Source organism: Monodelphis domestica, chromosome 2, assembly GCF_027887165.1.
Source record: "Monodelphis domestica isolate mMonDom1 chromosome 2, mMonDom1.pri, whole genome shotgun sequence".
Taxonomy (NCBI): domain Eukaryota; kingdom Metazoa; phylum Chordata; class Mammalia; order Didelphimorphia; family Didelphidae; genus Monodelphis; species Monodelphis domestica.
In genome coordinates, this window is record NC_077228.1 from 374,820,550 (window position 1) to 374,834,273 (window position 13,724).

General features: G+C 38.3%; 1 protein-coding gene and 1 pseudogene across 1 annotated transcript in view; one reads left to right on the forward strand and one right to left on the reverse strand.

The window, feature by feature from the left end:
* FIG4 (FIG4 phosphoinositide 5-phosphatase) overlaps window positions 1–13,724 on the forward strand; it is a 150,049-nt gene that overhangs the window by 13,640 nt on the left and 122,685 nt on the right. The gene's annotated exons all lie outside the window — the stretch shown is intronic.
* LOC130457600 (histone deacetylase 1-like) lies at window positions 10,720–12,024 on the reverse strand (annotated as a pseudogene).

Sequence of the window (13,724 nt, forward strand, 5' to 3'; positions counted from 1 at the left end):
TCTTTCACTGACTGACTGGACACAGATCCCAGAACAGCTGGAAACAAGCTCGCAGGAGGTTGGGACACGAGTAGATGGCAAGTTATGACAGATGTCTTCACACAGGATACCAGAGCTGATGGCATTGACTTCAAGGGGATAGGAACAAAAACCCCTCCTTCACTTGACAGAGATCCCAAGCAGGACCAAGTTATCGCTTCTGGCTCTCCCAGAAACAGGAAACCAAAAGGCCCCTGGCATCTCTCTGTGTCCCCTTTTCTACTTTCCCCCCACATTCCAGAACACAGTTTATAACATTCCATGGCATGCAGTAAGTCTAATACACTGATCTCTGTGAAAAATCCTTTCTCTTGCCTGTTTGTATCCATTTCTCTCTTTTCCTCGTCACAGAGCGAAGGCAGCATCATTGGAATAAGTGTGTAATCTTCTAAGGGGACTATTGTAAAGGGGATGTCACTTATTTGCTTTAAGAAGCAGGTATATTTGTTAAATTAGTCACATATTATCCCAAGTGTGTATATAAAAGTGAATATCATATTTTTGGTGACTTTCTATATACTCAAAAAGTTGAATAGATAAAAGAAAAAGAATTTCAAAAATAGTACACATGAAAAAGAGGAAAAGATAAGTAATTAAAATGGAAAATGGTTAAATAAAGGTGTAAATAAAGATAAGGTCTTGTCTACAGGGATATGTACATTGGAGGAAAACTTTTCATTACCTTGATACCAATTATTCATTAAGAAAGAAGAGCCCTCCAGAAGTAACCCTATTTATTTCCTTTACTGTGTGTCAGGGATTCACTCTTTTTACCTATCCCTAGTATTCATTGTCTTGGTTCATTAATTATATTGTATTATACTAATTTATGTTGCATTAATTAATAACTAATTATTTTGTATTAATTGTATTCCTTCATTAAATTTATTATTTCAGCTCCAAATAATTTAGTTTGATTTTTCCATTTCTAATATGAATTATTGGAACATAAAATATATTTCACTTCTTATAACTACTACAGAAAAATCATCAGAAACCTTGGCTGGCTGAGAGAGGGAGAGAATTCTATGAAAAGCCAATTCAGGGCAATTTTAAACCCAGAGATTTCAAGACACATTTTGGTATATGATATTAAATCTGAAATGTGACTAGATGTTTACAAAACTAGTCATAGAGTTCTTGAAGAGAATGGATAAAAAAATTTAGAGGAAATTGTACTTTTAGGAAGTATTTTTTGGACACCAGAGGGCAGTAGAGATTTTTGTTTTTTATGTACTTTTAGTGCAGACATTTCTTTCCTTGCCATATGAGTGGGTAAGACCACATGAGGTCGCTGTCATCTATGCTAAATGTTTAGAATTGGAAGAAAATGAAAGAAGATTTTGTGGGATAAAATGTATAGATATGCAAATTTATATTCATTTCTCAAAGCCCCCCTCCTCAGATTTGCTTCTTAGGGTAAGTGGGATCTCTCACCTTAAGAATCTGTAAAGTGTTTGGGTATGAGAGGACCCTATATTGTTTTCTGAAGGCCAGTCGCAGATTTCAGTTAACCCACTGGTATTTTAGGTTGTAGACAAGAACATGTCTAATACTAGTATGTCCTGATGTTATTTTAAGAGTAGCTATAACAACAAACTTTACTCATGAGCGTTCCTCACCTATCCCAAATCCTCCTATTTTTGCCAGTCAGTGGAAGAAAGGTTAAATAATACTGAACATAATTGGTTGCACTTCTTCTGGGGTATAACTGTAGTATTCTCTGACAATTAGAAATGTATTCTTCCTCAATTCAGGCCCTCTTAGCTCCACAGCTCACTCATGTTCCTCTTGCCTTTCTCTAGAAGAGCCTCAGGGAATAAGCTTTTCTAGTAACTTCAGAATTGGAAAACAGATCTACTTACTTTAATTAACAGAGACACACTAGTGTTTTATTTAATTTAATTTATTCATTTATTTATTTATACTAATGTTTTAAAGCTAGATGGGACTATATAGGTCAATTAGTCTAAGATTTTCATTTTTAGGAGAGGAAATTGAGGCACAGAGAGATGAAACAATTTCCCCAAGTTCACATCGGTTGTGTCAGAACAAAGATTTGAACTCGGGTCCTATAACTCCAAATCTAGGGCTCTTTCTGCTATATTATGTTATATAATTTTAGAATGCCTGATGGATAAATTGGATTTTCATTATAAGATTTCATTTGGCTCCTGAAATGTCACCATGGTGACTAGAAATTCTTATTTCCCCTTCTCCATTTGAGAAATACTTGGAATTTTTTCAAGTGAACATAGAACATATCTGACTTTATTTTTATCTAAGATATCTAAGTAAACAAAATATAATTCGTACATTTTTTTAAAAAATAGCTTATATTTATATAGCACTCTTAAGTTTACAAAGCACTCTTTCTTCCCAACAACCCCATGAGACAGGTAGTGCAAATACTGTTATGCTCATTTGCAGAAGAGAAAAATGAGATTAATTTTCTTTGTCTAGGGGTTAACCAAAAATATGTTGCAATGGAAAGGTGAGTAGCTCTACAGTCAGAGAAAATGGGCTCAAAACCTTCCTCTGGTGCTTGAATAACCTTAGACAAGTCACTTCATTTCCTGAGTCTCTTTGTTTCTTCATTGGACTTGATGGCCTTTAAGCTTTCTTCTAGTTCTAGTTCTTAAATTGGATGTTAAGCTCAGGTAAAGGATCAAAGAATTAGGGCTGAAAGGGACTTTAGAGGTCATCTAGTCTAGGCTTCTCATTTTAAGTGACTTGCTTGGGGCCACATAGTAAGTGTCTAAGGCAGGATAAAAAAAAAAACAAACAAACATCCATACTTTCTGTGTTAGTATAAGTTCTAAAACAGAAGAGTAGCAAGGCATCGGCAATTGGGATTAAAGTGACTTGCCCAGGATCATACACCTGGGAAATGTATGAGGCCAGGTTTGAACGTAGGCCTTCCCGACTCCAAGCTCAGTAGTCTATCCATTGTGCTACCTAGCTGCCCCAAAGCATCATTTACTTGGGTAATGATTTATTATTTGTTATTATTCAGCTGTTTCCAACTCTTTGTGGCACCATTTGAGGTTTTCTTGGCAAAGATTTTGAAGTGGTTTGCCATTTCTTTCTCTAGCTCATTTTACAGATGAGGAAACTGAACAGAGTTAAGTGACTTGCCCAGCATCACACATCTAGTAAGTATCTCAGTCCAGAATTGAACTCAGTTTTCCTGACTTCAAGCCAGGTGCTCTATCCACCTTGCTGCCCTGAGGTAGTACTTCAAGCCTGGTCTTCCTCACTTAAGTTCACTGTTCTATCCACAATACTCCAAAGTCTTCTGAGTTCATTTTCTCCCTTTCAGTACTAACAAGATGAAATACTTGATTGACTCCATTTTCACTTGATTTTATTGTTAAATGATCCTGGACATTTCAGCATTAATATTTAGGTCACTTAAGTTATAGTTCCTAGCTTGGGCTAGGTAAAGGAAATAACTTTATGTTAATAAAAAAGAATAAAGCTTTTGACTAATTTGAAAACAGACAACCATAGGCAATAGTTTTTATTTCATAGATCCTGGGTCATCATTTCCTTTTTGTATTTACATTGATACCTTCTACTATACCTTGAAGTTTCTGTGTTGACTTTTTTCTTGAGGTCTTTACTGGCATCACCGATTGAGTTTAAATGGAAAACATTATCATGTTATGATAAGTTGGATGCTCCTAAGTAGATGGGAACTTGATGTTTTGTGAAGCAAATGCAACACCTGACTTCCACCTGTATGATAATATCACTGGTTTGAATTCCCATCAACATTTTCATACTTGCATAAACAACCAAATGTTTACAAAAGGTACTGCCCCTTTCATATGGCAGCATTTTGGTTGCTGAAAGGGCCATAAAGAAGGCCAAATTAATCAGCTTATAAGAATGTAAGGCAGTATTTCATAGGTAAACAGTTTGGTGACTGAGGTCAGAAAAATAACTTGTTGAATAAAACCTGATGAAATCCATATGTAAAAGAAATGTCTTCTGATAAGATATGAGCAGCTTGGTTGACAAAAAACCCAACAAAAAAAATGAAAATAAAATGGATTAAATCACCTTGTAAAGGAAGTCAGGACATGGCTCTTTTATCTGTCAATAGTTTAGTGACTTAAAAGAGTAGGAACCCCCCACCCCCCATATATACTTAAAACTTATAAAATGCAAGTGTGAAAAAAAAAAGAAACAGTTTTCAGAGATATGGAAGGGTAGGAGAGCTAGTTAGTGAACTGAGAAATGACTGATGCTTCAGGGTTTTGTGGTCCCTCAGCTCATTTGCATGCAACTGCTTTTAAGACTTAAAAGGTTAAGACCCACAAAATGGTAAATAACTGGTTGGAGACCATGGAAAATTGTTATATAGTATTGTTGATTTTATAAGGAATGTGTTGATTTTAATTAGTTATTAATTAGCTATCTAGTCTAATTAGAAGCAGAAATCAATACCAGAGAAAAGATTTTTGCCTGATCCCCTTTAAGGCAAGGCCATGGGAAAAATCATTGTGGGCATTTTAAAGAAAATTTGCATGTTGGGAAGGCAGTTACAGAACTCTTGAACTCCCTCTCTTGAGCAGGTTGCTGGAGATTTTTCTCTGAAGCTATCTATTAATGATTTCTGTGAGAGTAACTTGGTTGAACATCTGTGAAATTGAAGAAAGTTGTTTGGGACTGAGAGCTTTCTCCCAGAGAGATAAAAGCTGCCAGGAGGGGGCTGTTTCCTCTGACTGGAGCAGCAGGAGTGTCTGGCTCCCTACTGGGAGAGTCAGACAGGCTAGTGATTTCTAACAGTCACATCTGACAGCTACCTTAGGCAGCTTGTGGATTTCCATAGATATTTTAAGGAGCCAATATAAGTTCAAGTTCATAGTTTTAAAATAAGCTCATAAAATAGATTTAATCTATAATCAGACAGTGTATGAAAGTGTGGTGTCTACTGGTAGACAAAGAAGATACTCTGTGAGGGGCAGTTTGGGTTATGGATTTTAGTTAGATATATTAGTATTAGGGCAAGCTATTTCCTGCTTTATTCCTACCTCTTTTATCCTGTCCTTGCCTCTCCTCCTAGTTATAAATAAATAAATGTTGGGTTAAGGTGTGTCCAGCCAGTTTATCCACGGCCTTCAACTAGGTTACCCTGACAGCTTTAGTCTGTATCTATTACCTGATCAGTATCAATCGGCTCTCAGTATCTAAACCCCATACAAGACCAATATTACCCGTAACAGCTTGGCAAACCAAATAAGGATCTGAACTTACAATCTTCTGTAGAAAAAGTAGTCAAGAATACTGAAAGAAACTAAAAGAACCATGGTTGTAGAGAGTTTGAATAAAGGAAGAAGATAACATTTTTCTCCTTTCCCCTTTCCTTAATATTTACCTTTTCAGGTATTCCATGCTCTTTGTTTTTCGGTATCAAACTTTCCACAGAGCTCTGGTCTTTTCTTTGCAAAAAGTTGGAAGTCTTCTATTTTGTTGAATGCCCATACTTTCCCTTGGAAGTATATAGTCAGTTTTGCTGGGTAGCTGATTCTTGGTTGAAGACCCAGCTCTCTTGCCTTTCTGAAGATCATGTTCCATGCCTTACGATCATTCAGCGTAGAACTTGCAAGGTCTTGTGTGACCCTGATTGGCATTCCTTTATATCAAAATTGTCTTTTTCTGGCTTCCTGTAGGATTTTTTCTTTTGTTTGATTGCTTTGGAATTTGGCAATTACATTCCTGGGAGTTGTCTTTTGGGGGTTTAGTGTAGAAGGTGTTCTGTGAGCTCTGTCAGTGGCTGTATTACCCCCTTGTTCTAGAATCTCTGGGCAATTTTCTTTGATTATATCTTGTATCACGATGTCGAGTTTGGTGTTTATTTCTGGCTTTTCTGGAAGTCCAATTATTCTTAAATTATCTCTTCTCCCTCTATTTTCCAGATCTGTCACCTTGTCGGTGAGATATTTTATGTTCTCTTCTAATTTCTTGGTATTTTGGCTTTGCTTTATTAATTCTTGCTCTTTTACACGATCGTTGTCTTCCAGTTGCCTGATTCTGGCCTTTAAAGCCTGGTTTTCCTTTTCAGTTTGGTCATACCGGTTTTGTAGATGCGTGAATTTCTTTTGCATTATTTCCCACTTTTCCTCCCAGAAGGCTTCCATCTTTTTGGTCATTTCTGATTCAAATTCTTCATGGGTTTGTGGAGAGTTTCCATTTCCTTTGGAAGGTTTCGGAGCATTTTCTTGTGTATCGTCTTCTATCTCCTCTGTATTTTGTATTTTGGCTCCGTAGAATGTGTCCAAAGTCGCCCCTTTCTTCCTATTTTTCTTGGGATTTTGGGGCTTCTGTGCTTCTGCGGAGTTTGCCATCTCTGAATGGGGAGGATTAGCTTTTCTTATCTCTGTCTGGTGTTCAGAAGCTTTAGTCCTGGGCAGATGTTGGTTCTATGAGCTTCCCCTGGGTTAAACTGAGTATGCCTTAAGGCAATGACTTTCACTGGAACTGGAATGGAAGGGTCGGACCAGGGGGCCACACTCTCCCCCGGCTCTCTCTGTTTCCCTGCTACTAAGGTGCCCCCTCGACTGGACTGGGTCGGGTTGCTTTCTGGAAGTTGCCTTCAGAATAGCTGGCCATGAGACTGTTTTGTCGGCCCTGAGGGTTGCTGTTGTTTCAGAGGACCCTGCTCTTTGAGGGGGGCGGGGCTGCAGCTTCCTGGAGCCTTGGACTCTGCGCTCCTACCCCTTAGGTCTGAGTGATCTCGGGTTCTGGCTTTTGAGGGGGGCCGTACCTTTTGATCCAGGTCCAGGTCCAGGAGGAGGATTCCCAGGGTCTGTGCTGTTGATCGTTTTGACTATCGGTGCCTTAGGAGCTTATAGTTTGAGATCGGTCGGGAAGGGTTTTCCAGAGATCTGAACTTTAGCTTTCTCTAAGCTGCCATCTTGACCCTAGACCTGAGTCTTAAGAGAGAAATCAGTCAGTTTTTTTAACACTCACCACAAGGTCTGACTAAACAAGGATTCTAGTAACACCAGGCCAGCTCCATCTCAGCTGACTTCACCAGAGAGCCTTCCAGCCAGATACTGTTCCAAAGGGCCTCTCTCCAGAGCCTCCAGAGGGACAGAGTCCCCTTAGAGGAGCTCCAGAGAGACCTCCTTAGAGATTGTCCTCCAAAAGCTTCCCTTCTCCAGAGCCTCTCTTAAGAGATTTTTACCAAGCGATCCTCATCAGAGATCCTCCAAAAGGATTTCTCCAAAAGGATATATCCTCTCAAGAGATTCTGCTTTTTCTTATATAGGGGTTTTTCTCCCATGTCACCTTCCCTAAGTCCCTACATCTACCAATCACTGTAGATGCTTTCCAAAGGACTGCCCATCTAAATTCCTGCTAAGTCGACCAATCTCCTCAGTAAGTCTGAATCAGAAAAATGCTGCTGTGTTGACCAAGATCCTCAGTAAGTCTGAGCGAGAGAAAACACAGCTGAGTCAACTAATCTCATCAAGAGAAAACTTGCCCGACCCTTTTAGGTACCTAGCATCCCATTGTATCAATTCTAAAAACAGGCCTGGCTCAAAGAACTCCTTGCTTTATTATAAGCATGGTTCCAAGTACTTTCATTGTTTAGCAAGGAGTTTTCTCCCCCAAAGCAGTCTTAAGTACGGGTGGAGTAGAGGTCCTCCCATTTCTGATCCTGGCGAGTTCTCACATCAAAATGGGGAATGTTTCTCAGTAGGGAATTTGTTCCAAATAAGAATTCCCCAATGGGGAAATTTTTAACATTCACAAGTCTGAGAGATTTCAAGATTTACAATATCCATTGTCAAAAGAAGCCATAGAAGGAGTTACCCCAGTGATAGATTCTTTGATAAAACAAAAGATAATTATCCCTCGCAGATCAGAATCTACCACATCAATATTGCCAATGAAGAAGCCAAAATTTGATGAAAATGGAAAGCCAGTGTATTGATTTGTCCAGGATTTGAGAGCAATTAATAACCATGTAATTAAGAGACATCCTGCAGTGTTGAGTCCCTCTACTATAATTTCCTCTATCCCAAGCAATGCCAAATATTTTACTGTGGTTGATCTCTGCTCTGCATTCTGTTCAATTCCCATATACAAAGATTCCTAGAAAATGTTTGCTTTCACTTGGAAAGGGTCACATTACACATGGTGTCATCTGCCACACGGTTATGTGGAAAGTCCAACCTGGGTTCCCAAATTTTAACTGAAGACATAGCAGATTGATCCATTTTGTTGATGACTTGCTGTTATCATTTCCCACTGCTGAAGCATGCCAGGAAAATACTAAGCACCTTCTGATAGAATCATGCAAAAGAGGACACAAAATCTTCAAATCAAAAGTACAGTGGTGTCTTTCTAAAGTAGAATATTTGGAATTTGTTTTAGCAGAAGTTTCACATTACATCTCTAAGAAAAGAATTGCAAACATCCAAAAATTAACTGCACCTAAAACAAAGAAGCAACTCAGGGAAATCTTGGGAACAACTTGGGTTTATAGATAGTAGATTTCATGTTATGAGGAAATAAGCAAACCTCTAACAGAGTTAAGAAGTGATACTGTATCATAACCATTAAACTTAAGTACATAACATGTAGCAGCCATTGAAAAGTTAAAAGAGGCAATCCTTTCAGCTCCAGCTTTAGGCATCCCTGACTATAACAAACCTTTTACATTACATGTGCATGAGGAAAAAAGGGCTAACTTCTGGTATTCTTACTCAATCTTTAGGTCCCCTACAAAGACCAATTGCTTATTACTCAACACAGTTTGATCTAATTGCTACTGGTGCTCCACCATGTCTGAGGGGTGTAGCTACTATAGCACAAAAGTTGCAGATCTAGTGTTGGGATGTATGTACCCACATTAAATGGAAGCTTTGCTTTTAAGACACAGAACATAGGCATTCTCAGATCAGAGGCTTACTAGATATGAAATCACTTTGCTAGGCAACGAGAATATTACATTGAAAAGATGCACAATGCTTAATCTAGCTACACTGCTTCCAGATCTTCCATCCAATGGAGAACCTCTACATGATTGTGAAAAAGTAGTGAATATTGCAGAAAAGCCTCATGACAATTTACTCAATACTCCATTGGATAATGCTGAAATAGTATTATTTACTGATGAGTCATCTTTTATGAGAGAGGGAATAAGATATATTGGAGCCACTGTAGTGACAGAATATGAAATGATATCATCAGCCTCACTTCAATCAAATTTGAGTGCTCAAGCAGCTGAATTAATAGCATTGAAGCAAGCCTGTCTAATAGCAAAGAATAGAAAAACTATTATCTATACAGATTCTAAATATGCTTTTGGTATTTGCCATGCAGTGGGAACTCTGGTTGCAGTATGGATTTTTAACATCATCTGGGAAGACAATAGCAAATGCAAAGATCATAAATGAACTCTTAGTTGTTCGACAGTTGCAGAAAATATTAGAGGTGGTTTATTGTTTGGCTTACACAGGTGGAAATGATTTTGTTTCAAAAGGGAATCACAGAGCAGATATAACAGCAAAAATAGTAGCTATGAAAGGTCCTGAGTTAATTTTAAATTTATCAATCATAGGTGAAATGTATTTGTCAAATGCATATACTGAGAAAGAAGTAAAGAAATTGAGGCAGAATTTTAAAGCATATATATAGTATTTATATAGTAGTATTGATTTTATAAGTTATGGAAAGGGAAGTTTATGAGTTTCAAGTATACAGAGTTTTAACCTTTTAAAGGAAAGTTGATTCTTAATACTAGAAGGGTATGATTTAAGCCACCAGAGTGAATAACTCAGCAAGAAATGGGGAAAGTTCACCTCTGGCAAAGCTCTCTGAAGAAGCCATACAAAGGTGAGTCAGCTCACAAAATTTTTGCAGCTTGTTTCTGATTGGTTGGATAAAGATGCTCAGTGGAAAATTGAAAAATAATTCAATTGCTCTCCAGCACCATCTATAGGTGGAGAAAAGTGAGGCCTTTCAATAATGCCTTTTGCTCGGCTTCCCTCTCTGGTTTGAGAAGGAAAAGGAGAGAGGTGATATATAGGCTCTGCTGCTGATTTGCTGGTGGATAAGCTGGCTGACAACTGATTGGAAGATGTGGCATCCTGATGAATTAAAGCTCTGTGTGTGTGTGTGTGTGTGTGTGTGTGTGTGTGTGTGTGTGTGTGTATTAAATGCACCATTTTTACTACTTGGTGACAAGGTTGATGATTCATCTCCAGGACCTACATTCTAATCTACTGGCTAAATCTACACAGGAACCAGTTAATTGGACAGATATATATATATATATATATATATCACCTCTCATCCTTGCGAAAACAAAACAAAACAAAAAAACTTTAATGAATTTCAAATTCTATTTGGAGGAATACAGAAAACCCACAAAGGGAGAAAGGGAGTATATGGGAAAGGCTACCCAACAGAGCTACCAATGGCAATGTGTCCTATGGCATCTTAAAATAACCCACCCAGAAAAGCAGGCCCTAAAAACACAAGCAGGTAAGTTTCCTTTTAAACAATACAGGGAAGGAAGAAATGGATTTATCTGTCTGGGGCTGAAGTGTACAAGTCAACAGAGGCACCAGATGAAGCAGCCAACAGCAAAACCCCTGGTTCCTGTGTTCTGAAAATAGCCTATTTTATTTATTTATATATAAATAGAGAAATGTATCAAAAATATGAACTCTTGAGGTGTGAGGATAAAGAAATGGGAAGGGGTTGTGGGTAGTAGGCCTCAAGGAAGGCTGGAGAACTTAGGCAGACTTGGTCTCCTCTTATCCCCTTCACTTCACATTTTTCTTCCTTTTGTCTCCTCTTTTGTTTCTTTTTTTCCTTTCTGGCTCTCAACCCTTCTCCTCTTCCATTTTGACTCTTGACTTTCTTGAAGTTGGATGAGTTCTTCTCTGACCACCTTCATCTTCCTCATCTGAGTCCTCACATGCAATTCTCTTGTCTGAGGAGCATATTGAAATGCACTTATCAGGATCTTTATCATCTGCATCCTCACTGTCCTGCTATCCTCTGGCATGCTGTCCTCAGGCCTAGACTGCATCTGGACACCAGAGGTCTTTGGCAATATCTGAAGGTTTTCAAGTTCTGTTTATTCTTCTCCAAGTACTTATTGGTATTCTGGTTTGTAATGTTAAATGAGCTGATATGAAGTTTGAAACCCAGTCCAATGTAATCATTGTAGAGAAGTTCATTGGGGATCTCTGTGTCCAAGGCCACAACTGTCTCATATATACAGCTTCTGGCTATATTGTGAATGGCGTAGCCATCCCCTCCCAACATCAGCATGGGTAGATTGAAGCCCTTGATAAACCCCACACACTTAGCATGGTCTTCAATGGTAAGGCTGAAACAGGGTCACTAAACAGGGAATCAGAACCTCTCTGCAAACTGGTCTCCATCACATTGGGCATTACTAGTTTGAAGATGACCTCTTAAGACTTACTATCAATCCCATCTTGAAGTGGGTAGTTGACAGTGTACTATTTGTCTTTGCCAACTCCAATGTCCCATAGGCCCCCTGTTCCTGGGAAGTACTCTTTGCACTTAGGAAAGGACACCGTCATGATCCAATTGGTAGTATAGAAAGCTTCTTCCATGTCATCACAGTGTTGAATGTCAATGCCAATATAAGCATCCTCTGGTGCAACTTTAACAGTTCCAGGATGGCCAACACAATATTATTGCTGTAACAGAAGCCAAAAACTTTGGGCTTCTTAACATGATATAAACCTCTAGTCCCATTCATAGCATTATCTGTCTTCACTACTGGTGGATAACTGACAGAACTTAAATAAGTCATCAAACACTGGGCAGTCTTCACCAACATTAAAACTCTGAATTTACTTGCTGTACTCTGACATGTTATCAGGATGGATAGTTAATGTCATTACTGTGGTACTTGGTCATCTCATCTGAATGAGCTTTGCAATTCTCAGGATAAAAGGAACTTCTAATCAATATCATAGAATAGCCCTTTCTCTGAAGTTTTATAAGGGTTAAATGAGATTAGTTAAATGGTTTTGACCCTGCTTCGTCAGGTAAGGGTAACAGTAAAATGTTGAGGAGCAGAAGGGGAACAGTAAACAAAGAGGTGTGTTTGTGTGGTCCTGAGCTATAGTGTTGAGTAGACAGAGTGAATTCCTCCAGAACAGGTTACCCCCACATTCCTTTGAGAATTGGAGTATAGCTGTGTGCTGGTGGTCCTTCTCTGTTAGAATTTAGATAGGTTTGGGTGAACAGGTCATCCTAGAGTATGAATTTTAGGGATCCCTGTCACAATGAAGTAGGCCAAAGAGATTTCCAGGTTAACCTTTCTGGATTTCAAGTCACCTGTCCCAGATGAACTATATCCCAAGGATAAAAATATCTGGAAGATATGTTTCTGGGAGAGTGTTAGCCTTTGAAATTTCATAGAGAACAGGGAAAGCACAGGATTGAAAAGCAGTGAATATCTCAGTTTTCTAAAAAGGGAAGAGAATAGAACCTACAAGTCCTAGTTCTAATCAACTAAACTAATCAACTTAATTGATTTTTGGAAGAACTCTATAATGTACTATTAAAGATATGATTGGTAAACATCTAGAAAAATAATTGACAGTCACAAAAAGCTAGAATGAATTTATCAAGAATAAGTTATACCCAGGTAACCTGTCCCAGTAAGATCAGAGATCAGCTCTAGGTATCATTTATCTGTTGGTAAATTTTTTTTGATAAAAGGCCAGACAGTGTTTTAGGCTTTATGGGCTTAAAATTGAGATTTTTATGGAGGTACTTATATAATGAGAGAAAACACATTTCCACAATTTTTTTATCAACAAAATTAAAATATATTCATAAAAATAATAATTGAATACTTTTTTGGTAATATAGGTCTACTACTGAGAATAAAATTATTTTTTGAAAATAACATTTAATTGGAGTCCACAGTTAATTCAGAATTGATCACAAAATGTTTATTGGCTAATAATGACCTATAATGAAATTTTATATATTTTATCTTAGAAAATGTCTTTTCATGCAGATAGATACTGCCAAATACTGACATCAGTTTATGAATATACAATATTAATTGAACATATTCATTGTTTAGGAGACTTTTGTATAATTATATTAGATTCTTCTTTTGTTGTTTGCCTTTTAACACATCCTAACAAAGTGAAGGTGAACCTTTTAGGGATGGAGTCCTGGCCTCCCCCCAAAACTAAGTGCTGTGGACCCCCATGTGCAATGCCCCTCCTCCACACTGAGTGCCAGGTATGCCCCTTCCCCCTCCCCCCCTTACCCCACACAGGAGAGGGAGAAAGAGCTCCCTCTGGGCTATTGGGTGGAGGAGTGGGCAAAGTGAGGAATGTCTTCAGTAAGTGTAGAGAGGGGGAGGGGAGTGACCTGTATGCTCTGCTCCCTTTTAGCTCTGCCATCTGTGAGTCACCCCCCTCAGCCCCTGTGTACTCCCATTGGGCTGGTGGGCAAAGGCGTAGAGGATGTGAAAAAATGTCATCAGGTGTAGTAGAGAGGGGCAGAGGAGCAGTTCTACCTGAGTCCCTCTACCTTTCTAATAATGAACTCTGGGGTGTGGGTTTTAAAATTAATATTCAATAACTATGTATTATATTTTAAAAGTTTTATTAATAACTATATTAATAATAACTAAAGTAAAAGGAAGT